Here is a 14,132-nt window from a genome sequence, read left to right as displayed (position 1 = left end):
TTTTCTCTGAGTCTCTGGATTATTTTTGCTGCTTCTAGTATGATTATGTGTTTATTATGATTTTAAATTGGATTTTAATCATTTTAAAATTAAAAGTGTATGACTTCCCCATAAGAATTCTGAGAACTGTTGTTTTTGCTGGGAATTGTGGCTCTGTGAGTGATAAACTACAGTTCCCAGTATTACTTGGGGGAAGTCACGTACTTTGAATGTATGGTGTGTAAGCAGCCTTAGCTCTGTTTAGAGATGTGCTTGGGTTTCCCTCTTCACATCCTCAGGTGATCAAAATAATAGGAATTCTGCTTTTTCTATAGCAGCATCTTCATAAAGACCAAATGTCTGTAATATGCCATCAGAACTCATATTTCTTTGTGAGTTTTTGCATCACAAAGGCTGCAATCCTAGACCCAGATACTGGTAGTAATCCTCATTGAACTCAGTAGGGCTGACTTCTGAGTAGACATGCTTAGAATTGTGCTGTAATCCCCTGAAAGATGTAAGGGGTTGGTAGGTGACAAGATGCTCTGATTTCTTCTATGTTAGCTCCTCCACTCAGTAGATTATATTCCTTCCCAGATCACCCCAACATTGCAGCAGCAAAAGAATGGAAAGCCTAGGTGTGTACTTCTTGACACTGGTGCAGGAGACACGCATAAGAGCCGTAAAATTAAATTGTCATTAAATTAAAAACAGACTGCATATGTATTGAGCTAACGCCAGAGCCTGAAGATCTGCAAGCCAGATCCCATAGGAAACTAAATATGCCTCGGTATAATTAGCGATTACTGCTTTGTGAATCTATAATAGATTATGTGGCCATACATGATTTATGCAGCACGGAGAAGAGCTTTGTATGCAGCTGTGATGTGACGTCGGTGTCTCTTTATGTGCCTCCATTGCGAGTGCAGGGGCTTAATGAGGAGGTTGTTCATATCCTGGCTGTGCTCGCGATTCTGCCGTTTTAGGTGTACTGTATACATAGCCACATGCTCATTAATATGCCATTCAAACAAAACACAAAGCCCTTCAAGCTGGAGGAAGAAGGTCTCCTAGACAAGCAAACCCAAGCGGCCTAGCATTACAAACTCAAATGAAGAAAGGCAGCTAGTGAATGAACCACGGAGGAGCGGCTGTTCACAGTTTAGTGGAAGAAGGAAAAAGGCAGAGGAAGGGGAGGTGCAAAGGTTGGAACAACCAAAGATCGCTAGTTTCTAGAATGCACATCAGTATATACAAACTCTTGGTCGATAGGGAATCGATGCTGTCAGGAATTACTTTTTTAATGATGCATCAGTAATAGAAGATTGATCAGGCTCTGTTATTTAAATATCATGTTCGTATCCCACAACACAATTCAAAGTGTTGGTACTGACCTTTAAAGCTCTAAACGGCCTCGGCCCAGTATACCTGAAGGAGTGTCTCCACCCCCATCATCCAGCGCTGAGGGCCTTTTGACAGTTCCCTCACTCCGAGAAGTGAGGTTGCAGGGAACCAGGCAGAGGGCCTTTTCGGTAGTGGCGCCCACCCTGTGGAACGCCCTCCCATCAGATGTCAAGGAAATAAACAACTACCTGACTTTTAGAAGACATCTGAAGGCAGCCCTGTTTAGGGAAGCTTTTAATGTTTGATATATTTATCGTCTTTTTAATATTCTATTGGTAGCCACCCAGAGTTGGTGGAGAAACCCAGCCAGATGAGCAGGGTATAAATAATATATTACTACTACTACTACTACTACTACATTATAATTATTATTTATTTTTCAACAGAAAAACTCAAGGCAACAAAATATGAATAGGTCAAGGCAAGTCAACGGAAGGGGCCTCACTGTACCGCCCGCCCTCTTGGCTGGCCACTGATGGAATGCCAGGTTGGCCAATAAACATGGGCGCAGATTCCTAGGGGCTGAGAAAGTTCCCCTCCCCCATGTATTTTTTTAACATATATTTATGACGTCAGGACGCCGTGCAACGTTGCACCAGGCCCCCTCAATTAGCTGGATAAGTTAGTGCTTCTGTTGAAGGAGTCTGAGGGGGGAGGGCAAAGTAACAGTTGGGCTTGCCTACACACACACACACACACACACACACACACACACACTGCTTTGTTTCCTCAGTGTGATCTGCTGACAGCTCAGCACTTGCTGTTCCACCTCTTCACCTATTGGTACGCTGTATTGCTTACTTAAATGTTTAAGTCTGTTAAATGAACTGTTAATGGTTGATTATTGATTTTTTAGTTTTGTGCTGCCGTGATATTTATATGTCTTACTTTGTATTACTGTGTTTGGACTTTGATTTTTTTATGCACTTTGAGCACAGATTTACTTGGGGGAAATGTCATGCGCGTCCACACGCACGCTGCTGTCACATTACAGTACATGCTTCCACTGCCTGCCTGAGTGGGCTGAAGATGAAAATGAGTCTTACACACAAATATTTTGACATGGCAGAGCATAATGAAAAATAAGCTACAAACTCCCTTGCTGAATTAGACAGCAGTCCACATAGTCCAGCACCAACCAGGTGACAGAAGGGACATAGCTCAACGGTAGAGCATCTGTCTAGCATACAGAAGGTCTCTGGTTTAATCCCTGGCTTCTGCAGGTAGGTTTGGGAGAGACACCTGCCTGACACTCTGGAGGTCTTCTGCCAGTTGGTGTAGACAATGTTGAGCTATATGGACCAATGGTCTGATCCAGTATAAAATGGCTTCCTATGTTCAGATGCCCCTGTAAGATCAAAAACAAAGCATGACTGTGACGGTTACGAGCCCCAGTTCTTTCTCTTCTGGCATTAGGGATTTAGAATTTCACTGCCTCTATTTATGAAAGTTCATTTTTGTTATCATGGCTAACAACTCTTGGCAACCATGGCAACCCTAATTGTTCACTGTGACCACTAGCATGTGAACCAGTCACACTTGTCACTCACTAGCCCAGTGCACATGGCAAACTGTTTCAACACAACTGCAAAAAGGCTCTTTTCAACATCAAACAGCTTGCAGTGGAGTAATGGAAAGCACTAGATGTGCAGGGTAGCCACTTCACCAAAAGGGAAATGTACTGATAAAAATGTTCATAAAAATAGCATACAAAAATACATCATATTAAGATAAAGCCTTGCAAAAAGGCATAATTGCATAAAATATACATATCAAGAGAAATGTGCACAAAAATGCTGACTTAAAAAAAAAATTCAAAGTATTGCAGAAGTGTAGCAAATTGAACTTCTGATTTGCAAAATATGAAACGGAGAGAAACTGAAATTGCCAGATTTGCTCAGCCCTACCCCCAGGAGTCATTAATGTCTGAAATTTGCTAGACTGTGAAACAGGCCAAAAAGAACTAGCAGCAGCGAAATGCATTAGCCACTTTGTGACTTTGCATTTACCATCTTCAGAGTTCTGATCTGTTGTGAACTTGATCAAATAGATTTTAAAAGCTTGTGTAAATTGTGAGGTGAAAGCATGAGACTCGCCGACAGAGGAGGAATATGACCGTACTGACCGCAGCCTGGAAAACTAGTCGGAATGATAAGTAGGGCAAAACTCTGTTGCTCGAAAGTGGGTCTTGCTGCCTTAGACTTGATGTTGTTATGCACGCTGGGTTGGTAAAGCAACCCTCGGAGTGACTCATGTGAGCAAGCCAGAAGCTTTAATTACAAATACCAAATGCTCAGCCTGCCCTTTGCATAGAGGGTGTTTGTTTTAATGTCAGCTGATTGCTGACAGTGCCAGCTTGCAGGGAGCCTGTCTTCCTCTGCCTCCCACTCTCACACAGTCACGCACCCTCCAGTGGATCAGTGGTGGAGTGCAGCATTTGTTCCATGCCAGCTGATTTATTAGCCTTGCCTCAGAAAGAAAAGGACAAGAGGAGGAAGCGGGGGACGGGAATGGATTCTCTCTTGCCTGAAATGAGATTACCTGAGCTGAGGGCAAGCTTTCTGTAATAGCCAAAACAACAGCACCCTGTTCTAATTTTAGTTTTGTGCATCTGACCCAGCTGTACAGATCCAGGTTCTGCACTCCTATAGAATCATAAAATCTTAGAGTTGGAAGGGACCCAAGGGTCATCTAGTCCAACCCTCTCCAAAGCAGAAGTGTCTATGACAGACGGCCATCCAACCTCTGCTTAAAACCCTCCAAGGAAGGAGTCTATCACCTCCTGTGAGAGTCTATTCCACTGTCAAACAGCTCTTACTGTCAGAAAGTTCTTCCTGATGTTTAGTCGGAATCTCCTTTCTTGCAACTTGAAGCCATTGGTTTGGGTCCTACCCTCCAGAACAGGAGAAAACGAACATGCTCCATCCTCCATGTGACAGCCCTTAAGATATCTGAAGATGGCTATCATATCTCCTCTCAGTCTCCTCTTTTCCAGGCTAAACATACCCAGCTCCTTCAAGCTCTTCTCATAAGGCTTAATTTCCAGACCTTTGATCATCTTGGTTGCCCTCCTCTATACATGTTCCAGCTTGTCAACATCCTTCTTAAAATGTGGTGCCCAGAATTGGACACAGTATTCCAAGTGTGGTCTGACTAAGGCAGAATAGAGTGGGACTATTACTTCCCTTGATGTGGACACTATGCTTCTGTTGATGCAGGCGAGAACAGTGTTAGCTTTTTTTGCTGCTGCATCACACTGTTGATTCTTGTTAAGCTTGTGGTCCACCAGGACCCCTAGATCCTTTTCACATATACTGCTAGTAAGCCAGGTGTCCCTCATCCTATATTTGTGCATCTGGTTCTTCCTGCCTAAGTGTAGAACCTTACATTTGTCCCTATTGAAATTCATTTTGTTAGCTTGTGTCCAGTTCTCCAATCTGTTAAGGTCATTTTGAATTCTGATTCTGTCTTCTGCGGCATTAGCTACCCCTCCCGGTTTGGTGTCATCTGCAAATTTGAGGCGCATCCCCTCAATTCCTTCATCCAAGTCCTTGCAGAAGCTTATCCAAAACAGAGAAATTAAGCATGGTCCTTAAGCCTTTTCCAGTGCAAACATCATAAATGCAATACAAGCTTGTGCATTCTTTCTCATTCTCTCCAGATGCAATCCCCCAAAATTATTAATATACAACATTGTATATATTGCAGCAGTGTAGTTCTTTTTGGTGCAGTACTACACATTGCTTACTGAGAAGGGTAAGGCGGCAGGAAGGTCGGTGCAGTGCAAACACGCTAGTGGAGCTAATCTGGTACTGCTGCTGGTGTGTTTGCAAGTGCCAAGCGCCAAATTGTATATTAGCAATTGGCATAGATCAGGATATATATAGGGGCGCTATAGGAAAAAAAGAAGTAACAATGCTCAACTGTATGCACTAATTTGTTAAAAGATATGTTCATTTAAAAATAGCTCATTGACTAGCATTAAAACTGGCTGGCCTCTTTCTTTTCTTTTCTTTTCTTTTCTTTTTTAAGGGCACGGGGTGGGACGTGGGACATTTCCTTGGTTGTGATTGTTTGTATCTAGCTGGACGCAAGGGTAGACTTTGGTCTTCAAATTTCAGTGGTGCTTTTTGTAAGGCCAAAATTCACCACCCAGGCCTCTCACCTTCCGTTATGTTTGTGCATGATATCATAGTTGTGATGCCCTGCGGGCACCCCTCTCAGCCCGGCATCCGGTGCAGTCACACTGCCCTAAATCCACCTCTGCTAGATGCAGCTGTTTTAATCAAGGATTAGGAAATGTTTTAGGTGTGGTACAGAGCATAGTTACACTACAAACACATATCAGTCAAGGTTCCCCCAAATACCCCTGGAAGCAAACTGGTGAGGGAGTGGCAGATTCTCTGTTAGTCATCTCCTTAGCCGCCTCACTTAATTGCAGGGTTCTCTGGGAGAAGAGAACCACAATCCGACATGGAGATATGCTACCTAAGCCTAATGTGTAAAAATACCCTTACTGGTCTCATGCCTGTCTCACTTGATCTATTGTCCCTACGTTGTGATCTGGTTTAACCTCAATACTGGGTGTTCCCTTCGTCATTGTCCTTGGGCTAGATGAAATTGTCTGAAACAGAACTGGGAAAGTGTTTTACCCGATATGTATACATGAGTTTTAATTCAAAACACATAAATACAACAAGATTTTGGACAGCACAGCAAAGACAATATTGAGTGATCCTGATCAAGTTGAACATTGTGTGTTCTCTTTACTGATTCTCTCTGTTGTTTTGTCAGCTCTTACAGTGCTTGTTTTTTCCTCTTAAAGACTCATGTCCCAGAGTTATGTGATTTATATGAGCATCTCAGACACAGCCAACCCAATATGTTTTTGCTCCTGAGGCAGAAAATCCAAATGGCATCCCCATCCCCCACGGTGTGCACCTGGTCCTCCCCAAAATTAACGATGCACACAGAATATCCATATGTTGTCACTGCAGTGACAAAGTGTATTGTTAAAGTCATTTGCTTATCTTGCATTCCCTCTCCATCATCTTAACCCACAAAGATCAGCTTCATTTTCATTCCAAATCATTATGTTTTACAGAAGAAAATGTAAGGGCATCTTCTTAAGCATGCAGTGCAATCATAAGCATACTTACTTAAAAATAAGTCCCAGTGAGTTTGATAGAATTTACTCCCTAGAAAAAATGATTACTAAGATTGCAGCCATAGGCTCTGTAGACAGCACCAGCTTAAAATACATCTAATTTGTCCCCCCTCCCCCAATTTGGATTGAAGCTGGTTTGGCAAGAAACACATCAAAACATGGTATTTAATAAGAAACAGGATAGATACAGGATAGATATCAATTGTAGCTAATGTGTATACACCACTTCCCCAGTCAGTGATGGAAGCGAACTGGATGCAGAGTAAACAGGCGTATCCAGCCTTCATTTTTGTGCTTTTAAAATCATTCCTCCTACATCCTGACCCACATAATGGTAATCTTCTTTTTTCATCGTCCCAGTCCTTACTTAGGAGATCATGTAATATTCCAAGCTTCTTTCTGTGTCTAATGCTGTTTCAGAACTTCCTGGTTGTGTCTGGGGAATTGCACTCCCAAAAGCCTTACTTCCCCTATAGCTGCAGCCTTGGATTCAAGCAGAAATCAAGCATCTCTCTCTGGGTTCCAGCTCCTAGCTTCTGGCTCACATCACTCAACTCTCCACTCTCAACTCTGCCTTTGTCCTTCTAACCATCCCCTGCTCATTTGCCATCTTGCACTGAACCCTTTCCTTTGTTCCCGTTAATGCCCCAACACCCAGGAAGCTTGCCTGGCTATTCCAAGAATGAGAAGGGAGCCCAGGCAGTCAGTCAAACCGTCCCACTTAACAAACTCATAACCCTAGGTAATTGGAATGCCTGCCCATGCTTTTCTATTTTGTTTGCTTTAGGAGGAGGAGGATGATGATGATGATGATGATGATGATGATGATGATAATACATCAATATATGGTACTTAGTTCCTAAAAGAGTTGCATCAATAAAAGACAATCCCCTGCCCTGAGGAGTTTACAATCAGCAGTAGCATTTCTATAAATAGCCGTGCCTGCATTTCTTTGGGGCTTCCATCTGGGGTAGCAACAGAAGTATAACCACCTATCCAGTTTCCCTACTCTTCTTCTCCCTTGCAAACATTCTCCATGCCCTTCTGCTATCATAGCCTGGCTTAGCATTTAGTCTTCTGATGGCATAAAGGGCAGATTCTCCTTCACATTTTCAGACATTGTAGCTTGATAGAATGCCAAAGAGTTGCTTTTAAACTGTCTTGCGTTTAGAACAATCATTAAATGTGTATTTTGAATATAGGAGACAGTGCACAAATGTTCCCTATTCTGTTTTTGATTACACTGGGGGTGGAGAGGGGTGGGACGTTTGCTGTCCTCTTCGGGAAAGAAGGGAGAGTTGTTTAAAAAAGGCCTCCGTGAGTAAGCTCTGGTGGCCCTGTAGCTTGCTCTTCTTTAACAGACGGGGAAGGCAGCCACTTTGCCAGCAGATGCCCATGAGCGGAAACACTGGAGCACAAAATTAACACCCTGGCTCATCAGGAAATGTTAATGCGGGTAAGATGAGGGAATTGCTTCATATTATAGGCAAACAAGCTGTGCAAAGCGGATAAGCAGAAGAGGAACTTGGTTTGAAGGCTGGGCAGTCTTTCCCAGAGATCTCTCCTCCTTCCACCCTTCAGCCTGATGGATAAGGCTGGAAAGGAAATAAAAAGCATCTGACCCTGCCATTAAAAACAGAGAACAAAAAAAAAAAAAAATCCTATGCAAAGCAGCATTGCAAGCTGAGAGCAGCACTTGCTATTTCTGTACAAGCTAGCTGCTTAAAGGCAAGAAAGCAAAAGCAATCCAAACATACCTATTCCAGGGGTGGAAAAGCAGTTTTGCAAGTTTACCCAGAAGATGGATGTAAAGGACACCAATTGGCTGCCCTCCATAGTCTTCCCACCAATTCCTGGAACAGTGTGTCTAACTACTTCTTCTTTTAAATGGTTTCCTTTCTTTTAATGAGCAAGGCAACAATGGATACATGTCTATGGGGTGCTTAGGCATATATATTTTAATCAATCAACCTTCCTGAAGCATAGAGGGAGTGGGAAAACTAAGCCAGCGTTTGATTTGCTGTAGGCGTTTCCATCACTTCACTTGCAAAGCCTGGCTTATTCTGCAGCTAGGATGTATGCTGGGAGCTCCCCTGCCTTTCCCTACTGAATCTACCTTCACCCTTGAAGTATACAGCTGCATACACACAGTTTGCAGCATAAAAATGTAGTTTTTCTCAGTCTGGAACCATTCGCGCTCATCCTCTACATGCGGCTTTCAATCTAGATTCTAGATCGTGCCACCCACAAAGATGGGTGTGGTTACTTGATACACATTTGAAAACCTTACCCTTCATTAGGTTATCCATGCCTTTTTCTCCCTGCATATACCTCTAGTAAACAAAGAAGGAAGTGGTGATTTTGATCTTGTTATGACCCACAGTATCATTGGGCAGGTGTCGGTGCCCCCCTCCCAATTGTTTGAACCACCTACATCTGTTTTCAAATTGGCCCACCGTGCGATAATTCAGACTCGTTCTGCAATGAGCTTTTATTTTTTAAACGAAAACAGTTTCACAGGAAGCACTTATCAGGGGCATAAAAAGGAGATACAATAGATCTAAACTATGTGTGTACTATGTAGAGAAAGCAAGTACACAGTTCCCATTGAGTCTAGAATAAAATGTGTGTACATTATGTCCACTGTTATCCCTTCATGGTGCCAGCTGTCTTTGAGATGCATGAAGTAACTTACTCCTGGTGATTTACAGCACACTCTTTATAACATAACGCTTATCAAAGTTCTTGTTTTTACCTGCCTACTTGCCAGCAGAAATATGTGAATATTTATAAGTATTGTAGAAGTTACAGTGAAATTCGCTCCTAAGGAAAACTTTTTCAAAAAGCTATGGAGAAATTGTTTTTGAAATGTGGAGCTTTGATAAGGGGGGGGGGAGAGATCTTTGTCTCTCTACATTAATTCTTCCTTCTTTTTTCTGTAAAAGTCTTCATGAGCACTACTCTATTAAAATGGATTCCAAATACATGAGGAAACATTTTTTCGGTTTAAGGCCGATTAATGTACATTTTACCTTTGTCTAGTAGGCTGGCTTCCAAACACACCCACACACACCTCTATCTTCCATCCAGGCAAGCTAGAGTTATTATCAGAGTTCAAGGACAATTTCCAGTCCATAAAAACTCTCAAGGGATGTGTGAAGCAAGGCCAGTGAGGGATGTGACCTGAGGAGAAGGGGGAAAGGGGTGTAGCTTTGGGAGATGTCCCAAGGGCTACATAGAGATGCTGGGAGGGCCACATTTGGCCCCTGGATTTACTGTACAGTGGTACCTCGGGTTAAGTACTTAATTCGTTCTGGAGGTCCATTCTTAACCTGAAACTGTTCTTAACCTGAGGTACCACTTTAGCTAATGGGGCCTTCTGCTGCTGCTCCACTGCCGGAGCACGATTTCTGTTCTCATCCTGAAGCAAAGTTCTTAACCCGAGGTAATATTTCTGGGTTAGCGGAGTCTGTAACCTGAATCGTATGTAACCTGAAGCATATGTAACCCGAGGTACCACTGTATTTATTTTTCCCAATCTGAAGTTTCCAACTCCTGAAATAAACAAATAAATAAGCATGCCAAACTCTTATAAGAGTAACCTAGCTAAATAAATAACCTGTTGAGAACAAGGATAAGTGATGAATCATAGCCACAGAATCATAGACTTGTAGAGTTGGAAGGGACCCTGAGGATCATTCTAGTCCAACCTCCTGCAATGCAGGAATATGCAGCTGTCCCATACGGGGATCAAACTTGCAACACTGGCATTATCAACACCAACTGAGACAGGCATAGTCTAAAATAGGAGTGGGCAAACTGTGACCCAAGACATGTGGGTGGCAAGGAGGGTAGCAGAAAGAGGAAGATGGGGGGAAAGGGGGATGATGGATGTGGCAGAATGAGGAAGAAAAAGGACTGCCCCACCTAATGTCTGTACTGTTCCATGACAGATACTCCCAAAGGAATGTGTCCCTGGATAGGAAAAAAAGGTTGTCTAAAAGGTACCCACTATGTGCAAACACTCAGTCAATAGTAGTGCTGATAGTAGATTGCGTATGTAGAACAGGTTTCACTGACAATCAGCATTTATGGCTTGGTTGCTGGTAAAATTGTATGAAACCCATCCAGAGTTAAGCACTTTTAAATCCTATTAAATGGGATCTCTTTCACCAAAATGAGTGGGGTTTAAAATTGCTTGAGGATGTCTGGACCTTATCTATGGTGTTCTTCCAGCAATGTGAGCTCAATCCTACCTGAAAATAGAGTCTGGAAGTGTCTGGTATATCCAGGGACTAAAGGATGGCAAGGATGGAACCTTTATTTTTTTAATTTTTTAAAAAACCCATTATGTCTCTAAACAGCACTTTAGGCATTAACAAAAGAAAATTAAGTGGCCCAGCATGGCCTGAGCTGTTTGCCACACAATGGTGTAAAACAAGCACGAAGGCCTGGATTTATTTCTAAATCAAAGTAACGTGAGGGCAGCCTTCATCCAGGCAGGCTAACACCCGCAAACGTTTGCCCTTTAAAATAAATAAATAAATAAATAAATAAATATTTAAATAAATATGCACTCATTATTCGAACTCATCTCCCTCCATAATAGCCTCTTTAAAACCTAAACGTAATCTTCTAATGAACTAATTTCCACTACAAACACAGGCTTCTCTTTTATCTGCTAGCTTCTCCAGAACGTCAGGCGCATGTTCCTTTTCCCAGGGCGCCTGCCCCCTCCTTTCAGGCTCCCCTCCTAACCACTTACGCTTCCTAACAGATTACTGGGAGCCTAGTTGACTGGAAAAAAAAAACAGACCCTGATCTAACGCAGTACATGTAAAGATGTCTGAGGCAGAGGCAACCCCTGCTGCCGTTACCCCAATGGCTTTGGCATTTTGAAAAGGCTATTGGGAGAGCCGGTGTCGTTTCTCCATTATTATTATAGTTAGCCCCTGCAGGACAAAAGCATTGTTTGCTGGGAATAGAGCAGGAAGCTGCCTTGTGCTGAGGAGGCTTATTGATCCATCTGGTCCAGTACTGTCTGTCTGATTGGCAGCATCTCGCCACGATTCTCCAAAGTGCTTCTTCCCCTATCTTGCGAACCAACATGCTTGTTTACCTAGAGTGCCTGGGGATTGAACCTGGGGCAACATTCCTCAGGTGAAAATAAGGACACCCTATTCTACATCCTTCTGTGACCCCTGTATATGTGCAAGGCTGACGGAATTAAGGAAAAGGGCGGGACTGGCTGAACCAATAGCTTCTAGAGGACTATGTAACAATACCGTCCTGGCAACTGCCTTGGTTAAATGTGGGAGCCTTAGATGATACATGGTAAAACTGTGAGGTTTCCATCAGCCCACCCTGGGCATCAGAGGAAGCACCCACGCAGGATGTTTACAAGGTGGCACTTCCATGCCACCAACCTAGTCTCTATGGTCAGAACTATGGCCGCCAAAGGACCCCTGTGCACTTGTGCGAGCCAGGCCCCTTTAGGTCGCTCCTGCCGCCACCATCGCCATAGTCGGATGCGTTGAGCGGTGCTGGCCAGTGGAGCTGAAGAGCACAGCTCCATCAGCTGGTACCCCTCCCCACAGGTCCTGCTGCACCACTGTGAGAGGCTGGGCTTCCTTCTTCTGCTCCCACCCTTCCCCGCTTACAGAATTCGGGACTCTGCATGACATAGTGAGAAGCTGCGGTGGCTTAAGGGTTTTTGTGACAACCCCAGCATTTCCCCGGCAATTGGCGACTATGACACGCCCATGTCTCAGTGCTATGGTACAATGGTTGCAATATGATGTGTGCATAGAAATGTTGCAAACTTGTAGGTCTTCTCTTTGCTCTCCTACAAGGAATGGGACACTGCACAGGCAGGATGTGTTTGCCTTCAGAAAAGGGACCGTCTTGGCTGTGAGTCCCGGCCTTGCAGGCCTTTTTCCACCTGGAAGGACAGGGCCCTGACTGACTCCAGCTATAAAAGCTGGGAGAGGTTTTTTTTGGGGGGGGTTGCTGTTTCTGTTTGTTTTTGCTGTTATTTTGTATCTTTACTTTTAGATATTATTATGATGTATGCGGAGATTGTTCAATCTGGTTATGTACTGTTTGTTGTGTTTTGTTTATGACTACTTATGTTACGTTTGTAATTTTGTAAGTATTTTCATGTTGTAAGCTGCCTTGAGCATGGTTTTGACTATGGAAAGGTGGCCTACAAATAAAAAGAATGAACAAACAGTGTGCCTCTCAGTGTGTGGAGCCCTGTTGTGCCCAGTGAACATAGGCTCAGTGCTTTTTTCTGGGGGTACACAGTGGTACACATGCGCCTAAACATGTTGTGAATCTTTGTATTTTCGTCTATTTACTGTATTTATTTTTTCCCAATTTGAACTATAAAATGGTGATTTTCTTGAGTCATAATGAGAGTACCCCTAAACATTTTCTTAGAAAAAAAGAAGAAGCACTGCATAGGCTTATACCAGACCGGCAGCCATTCCAGTCCAATATTAGGATGAGTTAACACCAGTACCCCTACTGAAATCCTCCACATTTTGTTGATACCTCCCCCCGCCCAAGAAAAAGCATTCCTTCTTTGACGTTGCTTTGAAAAAGTACAGGAACCCTGTGCTTCCTTGCATCTGGCTACTTTAAGCAAAACACCAACGAAAAAGAGCAAAGAGCTCTCTGTAAACCTACTGCCAGGAGCCACACGCCTTCTCAGTTGCTATAGCAACCTGTCTGACTGGCCAGATCCCAGAAATAGGGCAGCTATGAAAGACAGAAGTAACAGCTCTGGGTTCTTACCACCCTGATGGGCATGTGCTCTTTTGGCACTTGATAACTTTTTTCTTTGCACTATCCGTTAATTGTGCAATAACTAGGCATTTCTTTATTGTGTACCTGTCCTCTCTCTCCCTGCTTCCTGTGTTCCTTTGGTGTGGATACCACATTTCCTGAGTGCTCAGGGCACAATATTTGGATGGGGCCAAGCTGCTGCTTGATACCTGATGATGGAAAGTCATATCTGTGAATTTATTTATTTACTAAATTATTCTAGACCACTTTTCAGGGTAAAGTACCTTCACAGGTATATTACTGGCCTTAAGGCATTATTTCTAAGTGCCCATTTCAACTTTAAGTCAGGACCATGCCCTAAACGATCCAGAACAATGAGAATCCTGCAAAGAAGAATTACATGAACAATGCAGACAAATTTGAAGTCCCATCAATGAAACACGGTCAGCTTCATAGCTGTGTCCAGTCGAGGGCAAACAGATAGCCCTTTGACTTCCTTAGGGTTTCATGGAGTATAAAATTGCCTGGGACTATAGGGAATGAAAGCTCTTGATTGCACCATATGGCCTCTTGCTGGCCCCTGCAATATTCCTATTCTCTTTGTTCATCTGCAAGATATTAACATAACATCCCTTCGACACACCATTAAATGGAGTCACACACACAGCAGAATGTAATTTTATGGCCAGATCCTGCTCTTAGGAGCGATGACGACCAAACTAGCTAATCAAATCAGCGCAAATTTGCAAACACCATCTCGGCAGCTGTGACTGTAAATATCAGCGGCAGAATG

This window comes from Podarcis raffonei, chromosome 2 (assembly GCF_027172205.1).
Source record: "Podarcis raffonei isolate rPodRaf1 chromosome 2, rPodRaf1.pri, whole genome shotgun sequence".
Lineage (NCBI taxonomy): Eukaryota > Metazoa > Chordata > Lepidosauria > Squamata > Lacertidae > Podarcis > Podarcis raffonei.
Note: the sequence above shows the minus strand (reverse complement) of the source record.